A 21,559-nucleotide genomic window follows, 5' to 3' on the forward strand; every position below is an offset into this window, starting at 1 on the left:
AGTATTTGCATAAAGTTCTAGAATATGAAAATCGAATTGATGGCGGTAGAAATCAGAATCGTGTCGGCACAGGACAGGGGTGGGGACTGACTGAAGAGGGTCACTAGGGAACTTGTGGGGTGATGGGCATGTCCTGAATGTTAATCTGGGCGCTGGCTGCACTGTTATGTACAGGCAGTGGTATGCTGAAGCCCGCTGGCTCCATCAAGGGAGTGAACTGTTAATTTTTCAGGATGTTTGCAAGCCAGTCAACATCACATTAATAGCTTGGAATCCACCGTGGTGGAAATATTTATACCCCAGAAACTGGCAAACACTACAAAGCAGGACTTTTTTATCCCACCAGAGAGCCAGTTGTAAAACATGTACGAACACATCACTGTATACATTTGCCAAAGCTCATCAAATTATATATTTCAGATCTATGTATTATACTGTATGGAAGTCGTATTTCAAAAACTGGGGGTGGGAAAAAGCACTCTGCTATCAGAGTGTGCAGAGCAGAGCTGGAGGCCCATGCTGAGCAGCTTGAGAGAAAGTTTGGGAACTGTCATTTCTGGGATGGAAAAGCAAATTTTTAAAGTCTTTTTCAGTCATAATGGATCTAAAGCAAGAAAGCAGATCCAAATACGTAAGTCTCAGAACAGAGGCACAAGGCTGGGTCAGCATTTTGATTGTGAATGCACAGATTATAGATCATCAGCTTCATCTTACCAAGGAGGAACTCAAGCCCCATATTCAGAATCCAATTCTTATCCTCTATAATTTTATTAATATTATTTTTTAAATCATCATACAGGCCAGGCACAGTGATTCACACACTTTGAGGCCAAGACAGATGGATCGCTTGAGCCCAGGAGTTTGAGACCAGCTTGGACAAAATGGCGAAACACCGTCTCTATAAAATATAAAATATGAGCCAGACGTGGTGGCACATGCCTGTAGTCCCAGTTACTTAAGAGGCTGAGGCGGGAGAATCACCTGAGCCCAGGAGGTCGAGGATGCAGGGAGCCATGATTGCGCCACTGCACTCCAGCTTGAACAACAGAATAAGACCCTATCTTAAAAGAAAAATTACAAAACGATTTATTTTTTTGGTGTAAAGTTCTGTAATTTTTACACATGTATAGATTCATGTAAGCACTGCCACAATAGGATTCAAAATAGTGCCATCACACCCCCAAAAACTCCCTCATGTTTGCCCTTTATAATCACAGCCTCTCCCATCCATAACTCCTGGCAACCACAGATCTATTTTCCATCACTATTTTATCTTCTGAAAAATGAGAAATACAGTATGTAAACTTCTGAGACTATTTCCTTCCCCCAGCATCATGCCTTGGAAAGCGCTCAGTTGCTGCATGTGTAAATAGTTTATTCCTGTAGTATTTCATTGTATGGATATACCACAACTTCTTTATCCCTTTACCTGTTCATTCAGCTGTTGAAGGATATTTGCTTGGAGCAATTATGAATAGAACATCAGATAATCATAGAATTGTCAATAGAACATTTATATACAGGTTTTTATGTAAGCGTAAGTGTCACTTCTCTAGGAAGTAGGGTTTCTGGGTTATATGACAAATGCATGTTAATTTTATAAGAAATTGCAAACTTTTCCAGATTGCATTCTGGAAATTGCAATCGCTCTATATTCTCAACAGCACTTGATATTACCAAAGGTTTTCCTTTTTTCAGCAATTCTAATAGGTTTGCGTGATTTCAGTTTGCAAGTTTCTAATGCTTAATGATATTGAACATCTTTTTGTGTTTTATTTCCCATTTATATATTCTGCAAAAGCCAGTGACAGATGTGACTTGCAGATTTTTTTCTCCCAGGCTATAGTGTTTTCATTCTCTTAGTAGCATCTTTCACAGAGTAAAGTCTTTCAATTTTGATAAAGACCAATTTATCAATCTGTTTTTTTTATGAATTGTGCTTATAGTACCATGTCTAAGAACTCTTTTCCCAATCCCAGGAAGTGATTCTATACTATGTTCTTTTCTAAAAATTTTAGAGCCTCACTTCTACATTTACATCTACTATCCATGTTGAGTTCTTTTGTGTATGAGCTGTAAGGGGTCAGTCAGTTTTCTTTTGTCTGTTGTTTTTTGTTTGTTTATATGAATGTTCAGTTGTTCTAACATCATTTGTTGAAAAGATGATTCTTTCTTCATTGAATTATCTTTGCAACCTTGTCAAAAATTACATGGCCATATTTAAGCAGCTGTCTTTCTGGACTCCGTTCTGTTCCACTGATCTCTGTGTTCCCATGCAGTACCATATTGTCCTGATTACTGTAACTTTGTAGTGGGTCTTAAAACTGGGTAGCATGATTCCTATACCATTATTCTTATTTTTCAGAGTTGTTTTAGCTATTCTAGTATTGGCCTTTTGATGTAAACATTAAAATCAGCTTGTCAATACCAACAAAATGTCCTGGTGAGATTTTGACTGGAATTGTATTAAATCTCTATATCAGTTTTGGCAGAATTGGCAACTTTTTAATGTTAAGTCTTCCAATCTTCAAATATGGTATTTCTTGTTATTTGTTTATATCTTCTTTGAGTTTTTTCATTGGCATTTTGTAGCTTGCAGTCATATGATTACCTATTTCATTTTTTGGTACTTTCTATGTGGTATTGATTTTCAATTTTGTTCTCCAATCACATATTTATGGTTTTGGCGGCTAATTTCATGTGTCAACTTGGCCAAACCATAGTAGACAGTTTGGGGTCAAACACCAGTATAGATGGTGCTGTGAAGAAATGTTTTAGATGTGATTAACACTTAAATCCATCAACTTTGAGTAAAGCAGATGACCCCCCATAATGTAGGTGGGCCTCATCCAATCAGTTGTAGGCCTTGAGAAAAGAGACTGAGGTTCCTTGGGGAAGAGGGAACTCTACCAGAAGACAGCCTTCAGACACAAGCTCCAACATCAGCTCTTCCCTGGATCTCTGGCCTTCCAGGCTGCTCTGTAGAAATCAAATGCCAGCCCCTACAATCACACAAGCAAATTCCTTAAAATTAACCAATCTCTCTCTCTGTCTCTCTCTCTGTCTCTCTCTTTCTAAACACACACACACACACACACACACGTGTGTGTACCTCTCACATATATACGCCTGGGTATATTTGTGTGTGTGTGTGTGTGTGTGTGTGTGTATCCTATTGGTTCTGTTTCCCTAGAGAATCCTAATTTGCTGATGTATAGAAATATAATTGATTTGTGTGTGTGTATATATTAACCTTATGTCCTGCAACCTCGTTAAACTTACTTATTAGTTCTAAGAGGTTTTTGCAAACTCCCTGGATCTTTGACATAAACAATCATGGACACTATGAACAGGAACTGTCCTCTCCAGGATGGTGGGTGGGCACCAGGGTAAGACTTGGGCATCTCCTTGAGATGTCCTTATTTGCTTAGGTCCTGCATGAAAGCACATCGTGCCCTGGCTCTTTTAAAAAGCATGAAAATCCTGAGAGAAAGCAACACAGAACGAGAGCTTTCTCTGTTGTGAGGTGGTGAGGAGGGGATTAGGACACTAGGTGAGAAAGGACAGGCCTAGACAATGGAGCAAGAGGCCAGCAGGCAGACGAGTAAAACCGTCTGCTCCTCAATATGGCCAGGCTCTGAGATGAAGCAGTAATCTGCACTTCAACTGAGGCTGGATTCATCCCAGGGATTCAAGTGAGCCTGGCATGTTGGCTGGAATCCCAGTGGAAGTCCTTCTGTGGAGTGAAGGGTGGGGGTGAGTTAGAAAATTTTCTGGACCATAACTCATTGTAGGAAAGAAGAACTGAACCTTGGCATGGGCTTCTCCTTATGGTCCCAGCTACTCAGGAGGCTGAGGCAGGGGGATTGCTTAAGCCCAGGAGGCTGAGGTGTACTATGATCGCACCTGTGAATACTTGCTACACTCCAGTCTGGGCGAGACAGCAAAACCCTGTGTCTAAAAGAGAAAGGAAAGAATCCATGCACTGTGAGGTGACCTAGGAACAAAGCTTTAGAACATTCTGAGTACAACAGAAAAAAGAAGTTTTACTTAAATTCCATAAAATCCTGGGACATTAGCATCCCTTTTTGAAAACCCCTCTCTTAAACTATAACTGGGGAGAGTTCCCATAGACCAACAGAGCACATGGCCCCAGTGCCCAGCAGAGTTACATGGAGATGCACAGTCCCTGTAGGGGCTAATTTGTACACAAGTACATGAAACACTCCCACGAGAACCCAGGCTTTGCCCTTGTCTTGCTGCTGACTTTGAAAGAGCTAGAGACCCTGCAAAGTCATGGGGGTGCAAAAACCTGTGCAATTGAGGGATTTTAATTCATGGTGTGATGTTTCTGCAGGCCTGTGACACCAAGAGAAAACAAAAAAGAGAAGGGAATTCCATCTTTGCCCCCTGAGAACACATCTATCCAGCTCCTCTGTCACAATCCCTATGATATGGTTCTGCCACCCCCCGCCCCCCACCCTGGATACTGTGAGCTCATCTGACCACCTATTACATTGCTAAAGATGGCAGGATGTCACCTGACTCAACTTTAGGCTGCCTGTCAATCATCACACCCCCTCACTCCCAATTATACTTTTCCATCACCTCGTAGAAGGTTCCCAACAGCTGTCCTCAAGTCCTCCAGGCTGTAGAAACCACTCTTTAAAAAATATGTCAGCGTACCATTAGTGCCCTTCAACTCACACCCTCACTTCCCAGCCCCTCCTCTCTGAACAATGTCTCTCCTTACCTCTTCCACAGCACCAATCAATCTAATGTTCCTTCACTCTTTTCTCCCCTTCCAGTTTTCCTCCCACCTGCACCTGATCACCCCATCCGTTCTCCTCTTTCTTTCCAATTCTCCACACCAAGACCAAACACGTGTCAGAAATGGTCCTCCCTGTGGGCCCCACTGCACCTCCTGCAGCCCAGTCCCTGTCACTTCCTACCCACCCCCAGCTCCCTGATAGCCCTGGGCCTCCCTCCCGACAGCTGGGGCCCTTCCTGGATCCCCACACATCACCAAGCTAAGCCAGTGTTCCAAAATAGTCTCCTAAACAATGATGACAACTGCACAGTTATTTTGGAAGGTGTGTATGGCCAGAGTCCCAGAACAATGCAAGAAAGACAACAGGATGGCGGGCAGCAGGTAGCCCGGTCAGCTCTGTTTGTGCAGATGAATTCAGGAGCCTGGTATTTCTTCAAATGATGACGAGAGAACGGATGGGCAGTCAGGATCACAATGAAACCAGGTCCCTAATGCTCCTAATCCCATGGAACACAAGGACCTGAAAGACACAGAAATTGCTTCTCTGAAAATTGGCTTGATTATTCTCCCAAAGTTGACCAGGATCCAGAGCTTAGATTGCAGGAGGTCAGGGAGTATGCTAAGGACTAGCTGTCTTCCAACAACATTTTCCAAGATAGCACAGAATAGAGTCCAACTAATGTATGCCAATGTATTTCTTCTTTGTTTTCTGTAAGTTTTATAAAACCATACATACAAAAAAATTTACGTAAGTCATAAGTTTACAGCTCAATGAATTCTCACAAAGTGAACACACTCTCAAAACCAGCACCCATATAAAGAGAATGCAACAAAAATGGCAGAGGGACTCATCACTCCCACTTCCGGCCAATACTCCATCCCCTACCCCAGGGTAAATGAGATCCCAGCTTCTGACATTGTGCATTGGTTTTGCCTGTTCTTTGAACTTTCTGTAGCAGAATTATGGAATATATACACTTCCGTGATTGGTTCATTTCAGTCAACATAATGTCTGTGAGATTCATCCTTCTTCAATATAGTTCCAGTAAATTTATTATCATTATTGTATTATATTATATTGTGTTGTCTTGTCTTGTATTGTATTCAATAAATATTACTACAATTCATTCATCCATTCTACTCTCTGGAATTTGAGTAGTTTCCAGTTTGAGGGCATCAGTAATAGCAATGTTGTGAATATTCTAGGACGTGTTTTCAGTAAACAGGCATGCAGCTCTGTTGGGTACAGTATAGACCTTGAAGTGAAATTACAGTTCTCAGGAACAAAAAATAAATTCAGCCAGGTGTGGTGCCTCATGCCTACAATCCTAGCATTTTGCGAGGCCAAGGCGACAGATCACCTGAGATTGGGAGTTCAAGACCAGCCTGACCAACTTGAAGAAACCCTGTCTGTACTCAACATACAAAAAAATTACAGGCACGTTCCTGTAATCCCAGCTACTCAGGAGGCTGAGGCAGGGGAATTGCTTGAACCTCGGAGGCTGAGGTTGCAGTGAGCTGAGATCACACCACTGAACTCCAGCCTGGGCAACAAGAACAAAACTGTCTCAGCAAATAAACAAGGGCCAGGTGCAGTGGCTCACACCTGTAATCCCAGCACTTTGGGAGGCTGAGGCAGGTGGATCACGAGCTCAGGAGATTGAGACCATCCTGTCCAACAGGGTGAAACCCTGTCTCTATTAAAACACAAAAAATTAGCCAGGCATGGTGGTATGTGCCTGTAGTCCCAGCTACTCGGGAGGCTGAGGCAGGGGAATAGCTTGAACCCAGGAGGTGGAGGTTGCAGTGAGCCAAGATTGCGCCACTTGACAGAGTGAGACTCTGTCTCAAAAACAAATAAATAAAATAAATAAGTAAATAAATAAATTCGAGTTTGATATAAACTTGATTGTTGCAAGACATGGATTCCATGATTGTAGTGAACCCCAGTTGGCCATGAGCAGTGGAAGGAATGTGCTTGTTAAAAGGACAAATGATGCTGGGAGACATGCACAAATCTCAAGAAATTATTCAAGGAAGCACCAGATTTCTTTTAAATGATGGGAAAAGGTGTCAAATAAAGGCTATAGAAACATACCAATAAATAAGGCTGATAGTGGGCTGATAATATCTTTGGAGAACATCGTTAAGATCATAAAGTTCTTCTTCATTCTTCTCTGCAGAACTTCCTGGCAGTGAGGGCAGTGGAACATCAGAAATGGAGATGAACAGGAGGTGGGAAGAGGAGGCTAAGTGCAAGTGGGCCTAAAAATCCCTGTTTTTGGAGTTTTTTTAACAGACCTGGATGGAGGTAAGGAGGCAGGTGTGATTATAAGATCTCAAGGAAAGGAGATTCCATGTCACTGTTCTCTGCCCTGGGCCCTTAGACAGTTTATGAATGAAATAATTTCATCAATGCTGGCAGATCCCCTCACTGATACTTCCAAAGATTTTTATCAACAATTTTATGTCACTCCCACTAATTCTCTGAAAGTAAATGACAGAATTAATTTTCCCATTAAAAAAAAACAGAAACACAAAGTCCCAGTGGAGTCTGCATTTTCTAGTTTTAGTCAGCCATTCTGGAAGTTGCGTCCTGGTAAGCAGTGTCCCAGCTCTGAACCACGGGCAAGTCTACAGCATCATCTTCCATTCACTATGTGGTTACTGCACTTCTCATACAAAATACCCTGCCTTACTAGTTATCCAATATCAAGGACTATGCCACACTCCTTAGGACAGGTGCAGGGCACTTAGAAATTAACAAAACAGGTTGGGCATTGTGGCTCAAGCCTGTCATCCCAGCACTTTGGGATGCTGAGGTGGAAAAACTGCTTGGGCCCAGGAGTTCAACACCAGCCTTGGCAAAAAATCAGGTGGTGGGTGGGGCCCTAGAACTCCCATCTCTACTAAAAATAAAAAATTAGTCTGGCATGGTCTCATCTTCCTGTTATCCCAGCTACTTGGGAGGCTGAGGTGGGAGGATCCCTTGAGCTCAGGAGGTTGAGGCTGCAGTGAGTTGTGATCATGCCACTGCACACCAACCTGGGCAACAGAGCAAGATCCTGTCTCAAAAAAATTAATTCATTCAATAAAGTTAAAAATAAAACCCTTTTAGAGTTCAAGTCTTAATTGCCATATGGCTTTGGGCAACTTAATTTATCTCACTGTGCCTTCATTTCCTAGACCTGGAAATGAAAATAAGAAGATGAAATTTATACAGCTGCTCAGAAGGGTATGTAAGTCAAGCCACATAAAGCACATAAATATTTGTCACTTAGTAGCCACTCAGAACATGGTAATTACAAAGCATGGTGCTGTGTGAAGTTCCTGGTAAGGCAGACATGCAAATGAATGCAGAAAATATATGAAGAATACTAAAATAGAAATTAAGATATCCTGTGACTGTTTCATCCACATAGACAAGTGTCAAAGCTAATATCTCTCTGGGAGGATCATGGCAGACAGGAAACAAGACTAGACTGCAGCTCCCACTCAGATAGAGCAGAATATGGACTCTTTTTTTCACGAACTTTTGCTCCAGAGTGACTGGTGGAATAAATCAGGAAAGCCGCGAGAACCCACAGACCCTCTGAAGCAAATTGCTCCTGCAGGACCTGGGAGACACCTCAAATACTGTGAGTGCCCAAACTGTGGAAGTGGGAAAGGAGCATCATTTATTTCAAACACACAATCACACTGGGGCATCTCAAGGTCTAGATCACAGGAGAAGATTCTGACATTACCTGGAGCTAAGTCAATTTGGAGAGCCGAGTGAAACGCAGGGGTCGAGGAAGCAGTGGGAAAATCCCTGTGGGCTCTCTGGGTCCCCTAGCAAGCTATTTCTGCCTTGCCTCACCGGGTTTTGGGGGAGGGATACCAGATACACGAAAAGGCCACAGGGAGAAGAAACCTCCAGCTGAACTTTGTAACAATTGCAACTGAACAAGAAGTCTCCTGGCCAGAACTCTGGGGAGGGTGTGAATCCAGTGTGCAGATCACAGACAGGGAAGCACAAAGGGCCTACTTGCTTTCACAGCTTGGAAGCTGGTAGCCTGGGGCAAGTTCTCAGCCCTGCTCACCCACCACCTGGAAACAGACTTGGTGCTGTTGAGTGGGGAACAGTGGGAGTAAGACTAGCCCTTTGGGTTGTGTGGGAGCTGGGTGAGGCCTGTAATTGCTGGTTTTCCCTCACTTCCCTTAAAACCTGCACACACAGCAGAGGCAGCATACTCCTCCTGTGAACATAACTCCATTAACATGGGAACCACACCCCCATCCCCCACAACAGCAACAGCAAGACCCACTCAAGGAGAGTCGGAACTCAGAGATGCCTAGCACTGACCCCACTTAATGATCTTTCCCCACTCACCCTGGTAGCTGAAGACAAAGGGCATATGCTCTTGGGAGTTCTAGGGCCCCACCCACTGCCTGATCCTCCCCATGCTACCACAGCTGATGTTTTCTTGAAAGTGCCACCTCCCAGCAGGAGGCCAACCAGCACAAAAACAGTGAATTAAACATCCAAAACTAAGGACCCTCACAGAGTCCATTTCACCCCCTGCCACCTCCACCAGAGCAAGTGCTGGTATCCATGGCTGGAAGATTTACAGATGGTTCCTATCATAAGACTCCGTGCAGAAAACCTCAACCCCCCAGTGCCAGCCCAGAGCCTGGTAGACCTGTTGGGTGGCTAAATCCAGAAGAGAGATAACAATCACTAAAGCTCAGCTCTCAGGAAGACACATCCCTAGGAAAACAGGGAGAGTACTACATCAAGGGAACAACCTATGGGACAAAAGAATCTGAGCCACAGCCTTGAGCTCTAGACCTTCCCTCTGACAGAGCCTACCCAAATAAGAAGGAAGCAGAAGACCAATTCTGGCGATACAACAAAACAAGGCTCCTTAACACCCCCCAAAAATCAACTAGCTCACCAGTAATGGATCCAAAAGAAGAAGAAATCCCTGATTTACCTGAAAAAGCACTCATAAGGTCAGTTATTAACCTAATCAAAGAGGTGCCAGAAAAAGGCAACACCCAATTTAAGGAAATAAAAAAAAAGAAAAATAACACAAAAAGAAAAAAAAGGGGAGAAATTTTCAATGAAATATATTGCATATAATGAAAAGCCATCAAAACTTCAGTAACGCATGGAGGCACTTATAGAAATTCAAAATGCTCTGGAAAATCTTAGCAATAGAAGCAAGTGAGCAAGAGAAGGAACCTCAGAGCTCAAAGACAAGGTTTTCAAAATAACTCAATCCAACAAAGACAAAGAAAAAAGAATAAGAAAATATTAAAAAAAAAAAAAAGACTTCCAGGAAGTTTGGGATTAAGTTAAATGACCAAATCAAAGAATAATTGACATTCGTGAGGAATGAGAGAAATCTAAAAGTTTAGAAAACAAATTTCAGGACTAATCAAGGTAAACTTCCCCAGTCTTTTTAGAAACCTAGACATCCAAATACAAGAAGCTCAAAAACACCTGGAAAATTCATCACAAAAAGATTATTGCCTAGGCACATTGTCATCAGTTTGTCTAAAGTTAAGATGAAGGAAAGAATCTTGAGAGCTGTGAGGCAAAAGCACCAGGTAACCTAAAAAGGAAAACCTATCAGATTAACAGCAGGTTTCTCAGCAGAAACCCTACAAGCTAGAAGGGATTGGGGCCCTATCTTCAGCCTCCTTAAACAAAATAATTATCAGCCAAAAATTTTGTATCCAGTGAAACTAAGCACCATAAATAAAAGAAAGATACAATCTTTTTCAGAAAAACAAATGCTGAGAGAATTTGTCACTACCAAGCCAGCACTACGAGAAAAGAGCTGCCTTTAAAAAAATCCTAGAAACACATCAAAACAGAACCTCTTTAAAGCATAAATCTCACAGGACCTATAAACAAAAACACAATTTTAAAAATACTCAAGATATACAGGCAACAAATGACATGATAAATAGAATGATAGTTACCTCAACACTAATGTTGAATGTAAATGGCCGAAATGCTCCACCTAAAAGATACAGAATTGCAGAATGGATAAGAATTCACCAACCAACTATCTGCTGCCTTCAAGAGACTCACCTAATATAAGGACTCACATAAACTTAAGGTAAAGGAGGGGAAAAAGACATTTCACACCAATGGAAACCAAAAGCTAGCCGGAGAAGCTTTTCTTATATCAGACAAAACAAGCTTTAAAGCAAAACAGTTAAAAAAGACAAAGAGGGACATTACAAACTGATAAAAGGCCTTGTCCAACAGGAAAATATCACAACCCTAAATATCTATGCACCTAACATTGGAGCTTCCAAATTTACGAAACAATTATTACTAAACCTAAGAAATTAGATAGAAAAAAACACAATAATAGTGGGGGACCTCAATCCTCCACTGACAGAACTAGACAGGTCATCAAGACAGAAAGTTAACAAAGTAACAATGCATTTAAACTATACCCTGGACTTAACAGATATTTACAGAGCATTCTACCTAACAACCATAGAATATACATTCTGTTCATGAGTGCATGGAACTTTCTCCAAGATAGACCATATTATAGGCCACAAAATGAGCCTCAATAAATTTAAGAAAATTGAAATTATATCAAGCACCTCTCAGACCACAGTGGAATAAAACTGGAAATGAACTCCAAAAAGAACCTTTGAAACCATGCAAATACATGGAAATTAAATAACCTGCTCCTGAACGATTATTTGGGTCAACAATGAAATCAAGATGGAAATTTAAAAATTCTTCTAACTGAATGACAATAGTGACAAAGCCTATCAAAACTTCTGGGATACAGCAAAGGCGGTGCTAAGAGGAAAGTTCATAGCCCTAAATGCCTACATCGAAAAGTCTGAAAGAGCACAAATAGATAACTGAACTTCACACCTCATAAAACTAGAGAACCAAGAACAAGCCAAACCCAAACCCAGCAGAAGAAAGAAAATAACCGAGATCATAGCAGAGCTAAATGAAAAGGAAACAAACAAAGAAATACAAAAAATAAATGAAACAAAAAGCTGGTTATTTGAAAAGATAAATAAAATGGATAGACCATTGGCAAGATTAACCAAGCAAAGAAAAGAGAAAATCCAAATAAGCTCAATTAGAAACAAAATGGGAGATATTACAACTGACATCTCAAAAATACAAAAGATCATTCAAGGCTACTATGAACACCTTTACTTGCCTGAACTAGAAAACCTAGAGGAGATGGATAAATACCAGGAAAGATACAATCCTCCTAGCTTAAATCAGGAAGACTCAGATACCCTGAACATCATATTACCTGACTTCAAACTATACTATAAGGCCACAGTCACTAAAACAGCACAATACTGGTATAAAAATAGGCACATAGACTAATGGAACAGAATAGAAACCCCAGAAATAAACCCAAATACTTATAGCCAGCTGATCTTCGACAAAGCAAGCGAAAACACAAAGTGGAGAAAGGACACCTTATTTAACAAATGGTGCTGGGATATTTGGCAACCCACATGTAGGTGAATGAAACTGGATCTGCATCTCTCACCTTATAAAAAAAAAATCAACTCAAGATGGATCAAGGACTTTAAAATCTGAAACTATAAAAATTCTAGAAGATAACATTGAAAAACCCCTTCCAGACATTGGGTTAGGCAAGGATTTTATGACCAAGAATACATAAGCAAACAAAAACACAAAACACAAAAACAAAGATAAACAGCTGGAACTTAATAAAACCAAAGAATTTTTGCACGGCAAAAGGAACAGTCAGGAGAATAAACAGACAACCCGCAGAGCGGGAGAAAATATTCATGATCTAGTCTTCTGACAAAGGACTAATATCCAGAATCTACAATAAACTCAAACAAATAAGCAAGAAAAAAAAAACATCAAAAAAGTGGGCTAAGAATATGAATAGACAATTCTAAAAAGAAGATATGAAGGCTGGGTGCCATGGCTCATGCCTGTAATCCCAGCACCTTGGGAAGCTGAGGTGGGTGGATCACCTGAGGTCAGGAGCTCGAGACTAGCCTGGCCTAGATGGTGAAACTCCATCTCTAAAAAAGAAGAAGAAAGAAGAAGGAGAAGGAGGAGAAGGAGAAGAAATGAAAATGGCCAAGAAACACATGAAAAACGCTCAATATCACTCATGATCAGGGACATGCAAATCAAAACCACAATGCAATACACTTACCACTTTAGTCCTGCATGAATGGCCATAATCAAAAAATCAAAAAGTAATAGATATTGGTATAGAAATGGTAAACAGGGAACACTTTTACACTGCTGATGGGAATGTAAATTAATACAATCACTAATGAAAAACAGTGTGGAGATTCCTTAAAGAACTAAAAGTAGATCCAGCAACCCCACTACTGGGTATCTACTCAGAGGAAAAGAAGTCATTATATGAAAAAAGATACTTGCACACATATGTTTAAAGCAGCAAAATTCTCAACTGCAAAAATGTGGATACAACCCAAATGCCCATCAATCAATGAGTGGATAAAGAAACTGTGATATATATATATGATGGAATCCCACTCAGCCATAAAAAATGAATGAATTAATGGCATTTACAGAAACCTGGATGAGATTGGAGACTATTATTCTAAGTGAAGTAACTCAGGAATGGAAAACCAAGTAACGTATGTTCTCGCTTATATGTGGGAGCTAAGCTATGAGGATGCAGAGACATAAGAATGATACAGTGGACTTTGGGGGCTCAGGGAGAAAGGGTGGGAAGGAAGTGATGGATAAGACCACAAATTGGGTGCAGTGTATACTGCTCAGGTAATGGGTGGGCCAAAATCTCACAAATCACCACTAAAGATCTTATTCATGTAATCAAAACCACCTGTTCCCCAATAACCTATGTAAATAAAATAATTGTTTTAGAAGGAAATAGGGGAAAAAAGCTAATATCACTCTTATATAAGATCTTTAGGCATTATACAGTAAGACTTTCTCCATCTTAGTAAGAAATAACCAAATAAATAAAATGACAATAAGGGGCTTTTGTGCATCCAAAACTTTCAGGCAAAGATTCTCTAGCATCATTACATGCCCAGGTTATATTTCTCAAACCTTACTAGTTCCTTCCCACACATTAACATTTCAGAATTTTATTTCATTTATAGCAGATATTCTCTAGGCTCACTAACCTGACAGGGTTAATATCAAAACAAAAATAACAGCACTTAAATAAAATAGCATCTGACTTGAGCCCATCCTAGCAAAGACAGTGAAATTCCAGCTTCTTCCCAATCTTCTCAGAGTTCTTGGATGGCTTGAGAATGATCCCTACAGCCTCTAGACACTACCGACAACTTTCTTTGCAAGCACCTCCCCTCCTCTTTTTTTTTTTTTTTTGAGACGGAGTTTTACTCTTGTTACCGAGGCTGGAATGCAATGGCGCGATCTCGGCTCACCGCAACCTCCGCCTCCTGGGTTCAGGCAATTCTCCTGCCTCAGCCTCCTGAGTAGCTGGGATTACAGGCACGCGCCACCATGCCCAGCTAATTTTTTGTATTTTTAGTAGAGACGGGGTTTCACCTTGTTGACCAGGATGGTCTCGCTCTCTTGACCTCGTGATCCACCCGCCTCGGCCTCCCAAAGTGCTGGGATTACAGGCTTGAGCCACCGCGCCCGACCTCCTCCTTTCAATTGATTCCTCCTCCGTCTGCAAAGGCTGCTTTCCTTTCTCTTACGGCTCACTTTACTGATACTGAAGTCCCCCTTCCCAATATTGAGCTCTACTGTGTCCTGGAGCCGGGGTTGTACCTCTCCCGTATCTCTCCCCTGCTCTTGTCGCCATCATTACTTCTGTCCTGAGTCACAAGCCCTCAGCTAAGGCACAGCATGCCAAGTGTGTTTCAGTCCAGAGGCAGAGCTGGAGGTCGCTGCTCCAGAAGAGAACATCCACTTTTCTTTCTTTCCTTGCTGTGTCCACAAGAGGGAGCCTTGTGCCAGCTTCTCCAGCCAGAGTGGCAGCCACCAAGATTCTTTCTCTTTCATCCAGCTTTAGGTGCAGCATTCAACAAGGTCAAAATTACAATGTCTTGCATCTAATCAAAAATTACCAGGCATGCAAAAAAGCAGGAAAACATGACCCTTACTATAAAGAAAACAAACATGAAAAAACAACCCAGAAATGACAGACCAAAGAATTAATAGAAATAGTTATTATAATTGTATCCTATATGCTCAAAAATATAGAAGCCTGAACGTGTTGATAGAGACATAGAAATATTTTTAAAATACTCAAATGGAACTTCTGAAATTAAAACTACAATGTCTAACACAAAAATACATAGGGTGAGATTAACAGTAGATTAGAAGAACAGATTAGTGAACTAATCTAAGAAAAGATTAGCGAATTTGAAGACAGCAATACAAGCCATCCAAATTGAAATACAAGGAGAATAAAACACTGAAAAGAGACAAGAAGAGCATTAGTGCATTGTGAGACAACTTCAATCAGTCTTATAAGTGAAAAATATACTTCCAAATGTAAAAAGGAATCCTTTAAATTGTCAAAGAGACCACCATAATTTTTAATAGCTCTATTAGGAAAAAAAATTCATTTTGATGCTTAAGTCCTAGCAGGCCAATCTTTGTGATGAATCCCTTGGGATGTTGCCAATCCAGATAGGCAGCTCTTAAGGTGACACACCAGACATCCCTGGACTTCCCATCACATCAGTTATTTTGTTACTGCTTTTAATAATGTAAAATGCTTAACCAATGAGGATTCCTTCCAGAAATGCAAACACTATTCAACAATAGGAATCCTATCTACATAAATCATAACATTTATAAATTCAGGAAAAACCCACATGATTTTATGAATTAACATAAAAGGGTGTTTCTCTAATATTTAACAACATTCTAATAAAAACATTAACTAACATAGGAATAAAGTGAAGCTACCTAAACAAGATGAAATCTGTTTACCAAAACAAAATTCTATTCTTAATCATGATGGAATAAGAGAGACTAGATTTACCTTCCTTCCTTGCAGAACTAAAAGCTGGACAAAATATATGAAGTGAAAGTTTTCAGACATTGAACAACAAGCAGTGCAAGACAGTGATCCCTGAGAGATGAACAAGCGAGACGAGCCCTGCAAATACTCCCAGCTCACTGCCTGGAGAATTTCCATGTTGACCGCACAAAAAAGAAACCAAAACACAGTCCAACAGTCTCACTGATTAAGGAGACAAAGTTCGGAGTTCCAGCAGGGCAAAGTGAGGAAACTTTGTGAGGCAAAGTATCAAAGAAAAAGAACTAAAGAGAGTGAGGGTTCCAGAGATCTGCAGAGCAGTCCCTCAAGACTTCGGCTGAGTACTACTATGTACTTGTATAAGGAGACTACTGAGGCTGGGGAAAGAACGGCAGAGAGGAGTAGGCAGAACAATTTCAGGAGTTCACATAGGACCAGAAATAGTGTTTGCCCCAGCCAGTTTGGGAAGATCTCCTCATACAGTGGGGCATTGGGTACAGTTCTCAAAAGCATATTGCCTCAGCAGGGCCAAATTAGCCCTCGGTGTAAAAGTAAAGTATCTAAAGGCATGTTTAGAAATCCAGACCCAATAACATAAAGTGTACAATGTCTGGCATTCAATAAAATGTTACCAGGTATGTAAATAAGCAGGAACATATGACCCAGTACCAGAAAAAAAATCATCCTACAGACATCGACCCACATATGACTCAGATGTTAGCATTTGTAGGCAAGGATTATAAATTCACTCCATATGTTCAAAAGGAACAAGAAAGCATGAATATAGTCAGGAGGAGAATGGAATGCCTAACCAAACTTCTAGAAATGAAAAATACAACAACTAAACTGAAAAAATACACTGGGAGAATTAACAGCAGATTAAATGCTGTAGGAGAAAAGATTTGTGAACTTGATGATACAGCAATAGGAACTATCCAAAATAAAACACTGGGAGGAAGAAAAGCCAGAAGAAAACTAAACAAAGCATCAGTAAGTTGTGGGTCAGTATCAAGTAGCCTATCGCACACATAACTGCGGTATCCAGAAGAGGGGAGGAAAATAATACCTGAAAAAAAATTGCCATTTTTTTTCCAAATTTAGTGAAAATAATTAACTCACATATATTAGTCAGGATTCTATGAAGAAACAGAAGAAATAGTATATACATATTGTCTTTATATTAGTAATATACTATATATAATACATATAATATATTGCAAGTGTGAGCCACCATACCCAGTATATATATATTATATATGTAAATATGTATTTTACTAATATAAATATAAATATATTAGTAACACATAACTATATTTACATATATAAATATATTAGAGAGAGAGAAAGAGATAGTTATATGAAGAATTGGCTCACACAGTTATGGAGGCCAAGAAGTGCCATGATCTGCCATCTGCATGGCAGAGACCCAGCACTGTAATTCAGCCAGTGATTGAGTCTATCAGTTCAATCACTGATCCCATCCAGAAGCACTCTCACAGACACACCAAAAATTACGTTTAACCTGTGCAACCCATAGCCCAGTCAAGGTGACAAATAAAATTTACTGTCACAGTTTACCCTTTATCAACTTAGCACCCATACACATCTCCTCAAACCAAACTTATTCTCCAAATAAAAAAAATAGGTCATAATTCCACCTGCCTTAATACTATTCTGGATATAATAAAAAACACAGTAACTTCTTTCTCAGATGAGGAGGTAAAATCCTTGAGAGATGTTTACTCTTTGATATCCTATAACTTGATACTATGATGTAAAATTAACAATACTTGGCTGGGTACGGTGGCTCACATCCACAATCCCAGAACTTTGGGAGGCCAAGGTGGACAGATGGCTTGAGCTCAGGAGTTCAAGACCAGCCTGGGCAACACGGTGAAACACCATCTCTACAAAAAAATATAAAAATTAACCAGACATGGTGGTGTGTGCCTGCAGTCCCAGCTACTTGGAAGGCTGAGGTGGGAGAATGGCTTGAGCCCAGGAGGCAGAGGTTGCAGTGAGCCAAGATCATGCCACTGTACTCCAGCCTGGAGGACAGAGCCAGACCCTGGCTCAAAAATAAATAATTAAATTAAATTAGCAATACTTAAATAGTATGGTATAAAATATAAATACACCTTATGTTGCATGATAAGGGAATAAGAGCAGAAGGATAAAGATATATACACATATCTGACATATCTGTTTATAGCAATATAAGGAGAAAATAGACATGGCAATTACCATCTTTGTTTCTGTCATTGGTCACATGGTCATGGCTGGTGTTTACCTTTTCCCACTACCCAGTCTGTATTCCCATTGCCTTCAGCAAAAACCTCAGCTTTATCTGGTAGGACAACCTCAACTTTTATTCCTGAAGGATCTGAGCCATTTGTAGCCCTGCTTGTTGTAGTTTTCTATTGACATAAAACACAGGGCACGGCAATACTAAAAGATACCCTAGGGAATCTCCTGTGTTCTGGATACACTTATTCTTCCTTAACTTCACTGTGGAATAGTAGTCCAATTTTCCCCTTGGTAGTCAGAACCAATCATCTCAGCCAACACTGTAACTCCTTTTTTACATCTTAATTGAGAAATATGAGGACCCCAAAGTGGCCAGGTGGAAGTCTTAACTTCCAGTTCTTGGGATCATTGTTATGTCTCCTGGTGGAAATATCCCTTCCCTAAGGAAATATCCTATCCTCTAGAACTAAGACCTCTAAAGTCAGGAACAGGATGCAAAAATTTTGCTTTGTGCATGTGGTCCCAAGCTGAAAGAAAAAGGGAGTTTCACAAATTTGCTGGATGCAGGGAAGGGAAGGTTGCTTTGTTAATCATGCCCTGTGGTGGTTGATTAACTACTTGTACAATTATGTTTCACTTTTAATAAATTTCTTAGAGTGCTCCTGCTGATGAAGTCACCTGAGATTTATAGTTATATCCGTGGCACAAATGAAGGGATGGTGGTTTTTAGTGGCAGTTATCTCCACTAGCAGGGCTGATTCTCAGAAAAGTCACAGCCATGTGGTCCCTCTGGGGCTTAGGAGTAGCATCCTCAGGAGTAGGTGATGAGCAAATTCTGGAAAGTGGTCCCAGAAGTCATGCCTTGGCCACAAAGCAGGTCTCAGGTGCTTGGCATGCAGTCAGACTGCTGGCTGACACAATCTTGCCCAGGAAGATTGTGGGACACAGTCCATGGGCTGGTACCGGGGGAAGCCAGGGTAACGGGGTGCACACCCATCCTCCTGAAACAGGTCAGGGTCATTCATCTCATGGTCTAAGGTATTATCTGAACTCGTGGTCTCACAACCAAGAAAATTAAGGCACGTGGACACAAAGAGTGAGGTTGGAGCAAAAATATAATAAGCGAAAGAAGAAAGCTCTCCACTGAGAAGAGGGGTCCCAGATGGTTGCTGGGTTACAGTTGAATTCAAAGCTTTTATAAGAAACTGCTCTTATCTCTGTAACTGTTTGAGTAACTTTTCTTATCTATAAAACTGTCTGCATAACTCTCCCTTACTTACGTAGCTGTGAGTATGTCTTGAGACAAGCACAAAATAAAGATTTTTGTTTTGTTAAGTGTGGGGTTTTTTTTTAAGTAAGCCCCCTTCTTCCCTGTGCAAGTTCCCATGGAGCCCACCATGTACATGTCTGAAAAGGGGAGGAAACTTTTTCCTAGGAGCTCGCTAATCATACGTAGAACAAACAGCCTTCGTGCTGGACTTTGCCTGTCTTGCCCCTTCATCTGTGGATTATCTGTACAGCTGCAGTCTGAATTTTGTCCAGGCTGCTCTATTTTTGCCTGTAGCTGTGATTTTTCAGTCAGGCAGCTTCACAAGTTTTCAGACAGGCAGGTTCTCCAAGGACTAGTCTGTTAGTTGTTTACACAACTAATTTTTCCTTTCCTTCTTCCTCATCCCCCATGTCAGGAGTGGAAACCCTAACTGCTGTTAGGAAGACTGGTTGTTAATCTTTCTGGCTACTTTACACTAAAGAGGGGCATTATGTAGGAAACAGCAGCTAGGATTCCTCCCAAGGCTGGTTTAAGGATCTTCAGAAGAAAGGGGCATTTATGTATGGCTCCATTTGCATTACCATTTGGAGGTTGATAGCCTCTAGGCAAAAAGAAACAATTTGGGTTATTAGAGGACATGTATTAAAATGAAACAAGGTGCTTAAGGACAGCCTAAAAAAATCCCAAGGCTGCTTACATGCCCTAATAACTGGTGGCTATAGTTATGCCTGTTAAGATTTGGGTGCATGGACTTGGCTTTGGTTAGCTTTCTTGGACTTACTTTTCCAAAAAGGAAACCTTTGGGTTATGGGTAATCTGTTTATTCTTATTACCTGGCAGGTTTTGTAGGATAATTGCCCAGAACTGGAACATTGTTCCAGATTTTTATATTACCCATCCCTTTCTGTCTCCTTTGAGCTGCAGCTAGAGATCACTCATTGGTTTACAGGAATAAGCAGGGTTGGTTTAAAATGTAGACAGGAACCTAAAAACAACTAATAAGACTAGAAATTAATGACAGTTGTATGATAAGTTTTAAAACATAATTTATCTCTCTCTAGTCCTCATTTCTGTTAAATACAGATTATGATAGGACTGAGTTGTTCTCAAAATAGACTTTAGTCTTATACATGGTCTGGTTTTTTGCATAAAGTACAACAAGAATAATTACTTTTACTTAGACCTGTCAGATTGGCTCTTACGGACTTCTGTTCCACAAGTAATCTCAGATAGGACTCTCTAAAGCAGAGCCCCACCATGGGTTTGTACTCTCTGAGTTGGGTAAACTCCTCTTTTCCTGAGATTCCAAGAATATGGGGTTCCTGGGCCTATTAGAACGTGATATTCTTTACTCACCACAGGTTAGGAACCCTGTACAGGGGCTGTGTGGACAAAGTATAAGGCCAGTTTCCCCAGGGCCTTTCATCAGCTCTGCAAGTCAAGCTTGACTCCTGAAAGAGAAACACACTCTTCCAGTCAAGGCCTAGGTAATACAATCAGTTTTTCCAATTGTGTCCTGTTACAAAAGAAAATGGATTCTTGTTGCACTGATGCAAACAACTATATTGATATAAGTCAATACTCACAACTAGTTTCTGAATGATAGAGGAACCAGGCAGAGAGAAGCAAGCATGTTTCAGAATTTGCTCAGAGAAGTATAATTTGCTCAATTATTAAAGGCCATAAATAACTTGAAATAAGTTTTCTTGACCCTGAAAAACAAAACAAGGATCAGCAATGTTCCAAGGGTAAGTCAAAAATATCATATCAGCTCTGTACTAGTTCAGTCCATTTAGTTAACTCTTGTTCTGCTTGACACTTATAAACATTTTAGCTTTCCATTAATCCTATACATTTTCTGTTATGAGAAATTTGCATTTGAGAGCACCTGTTAAAGCCCCACATCTGATTATGAATCTGATTATAAATCTTTTGAAAAGGATAAAACAAGACAACAATTGTCTGCAAATGACAAAATATCCATGATGGTTACAGTCAAGAACATGATTGACAAAGAAATTTGATTGTTTGTGGTTTACAATAACTTAACATAACAATCTTAATTGTAATTGATAGCATATACTCAGACATTACAACCTTATGGCCAGACACAGTAGCTTACACCTGTAATTCCAGCACTTTGGGAGGGCAAATCAGAAGGATCACAAAGTCAGGAGTTTGAGACCAGCCTGACCAACATAGCGAAACCCCATCTCTACTAAAAATACAAAAATTAGCTGGGTGTGGTGGTGTGCACCTATACTCCCA

General features: G+C 40.5%; 1 long non-coding RNA gene across 1 annotated transcript; it reads right to left on the reverse strand.

Moving 5' to 3' along the window:
• Positions 1–6,869: 6,869 nt before the first annotated feature.
• LOC103796077 (uncharacterized) lies at positions 6,870–21,004 on the reverse strand. Its single transcript, XR_013523132.1, has 3 exons — positions 20,878–21,004; positions 20,648–20,742; positions 6,870–7,072 (listed from the first exon to the last, which is right to left on the reverse strand). It is a non-coding gene; the product is annotated as an uncharacterized LOC103796077 (long non-coding RNA).
• Between the last annotated feature and the right edge of the window lie 555 nt (positions 21,005–21,559).

Source organism: Callithrix jacchus, chromosome 10 (assembly GCF_049354715.1).
Source record: "Callithrix jacchus isolate 240 chromosome 10, calJac240_pri, whole genome shotgun sequence".
In the NCBI taxonomy this organism is placed as follows: Eukaryota; Metazoa; Chordata; class Mammalia; order Primates; family Cebidae; genus Callithrix; species Callithrix jacchus.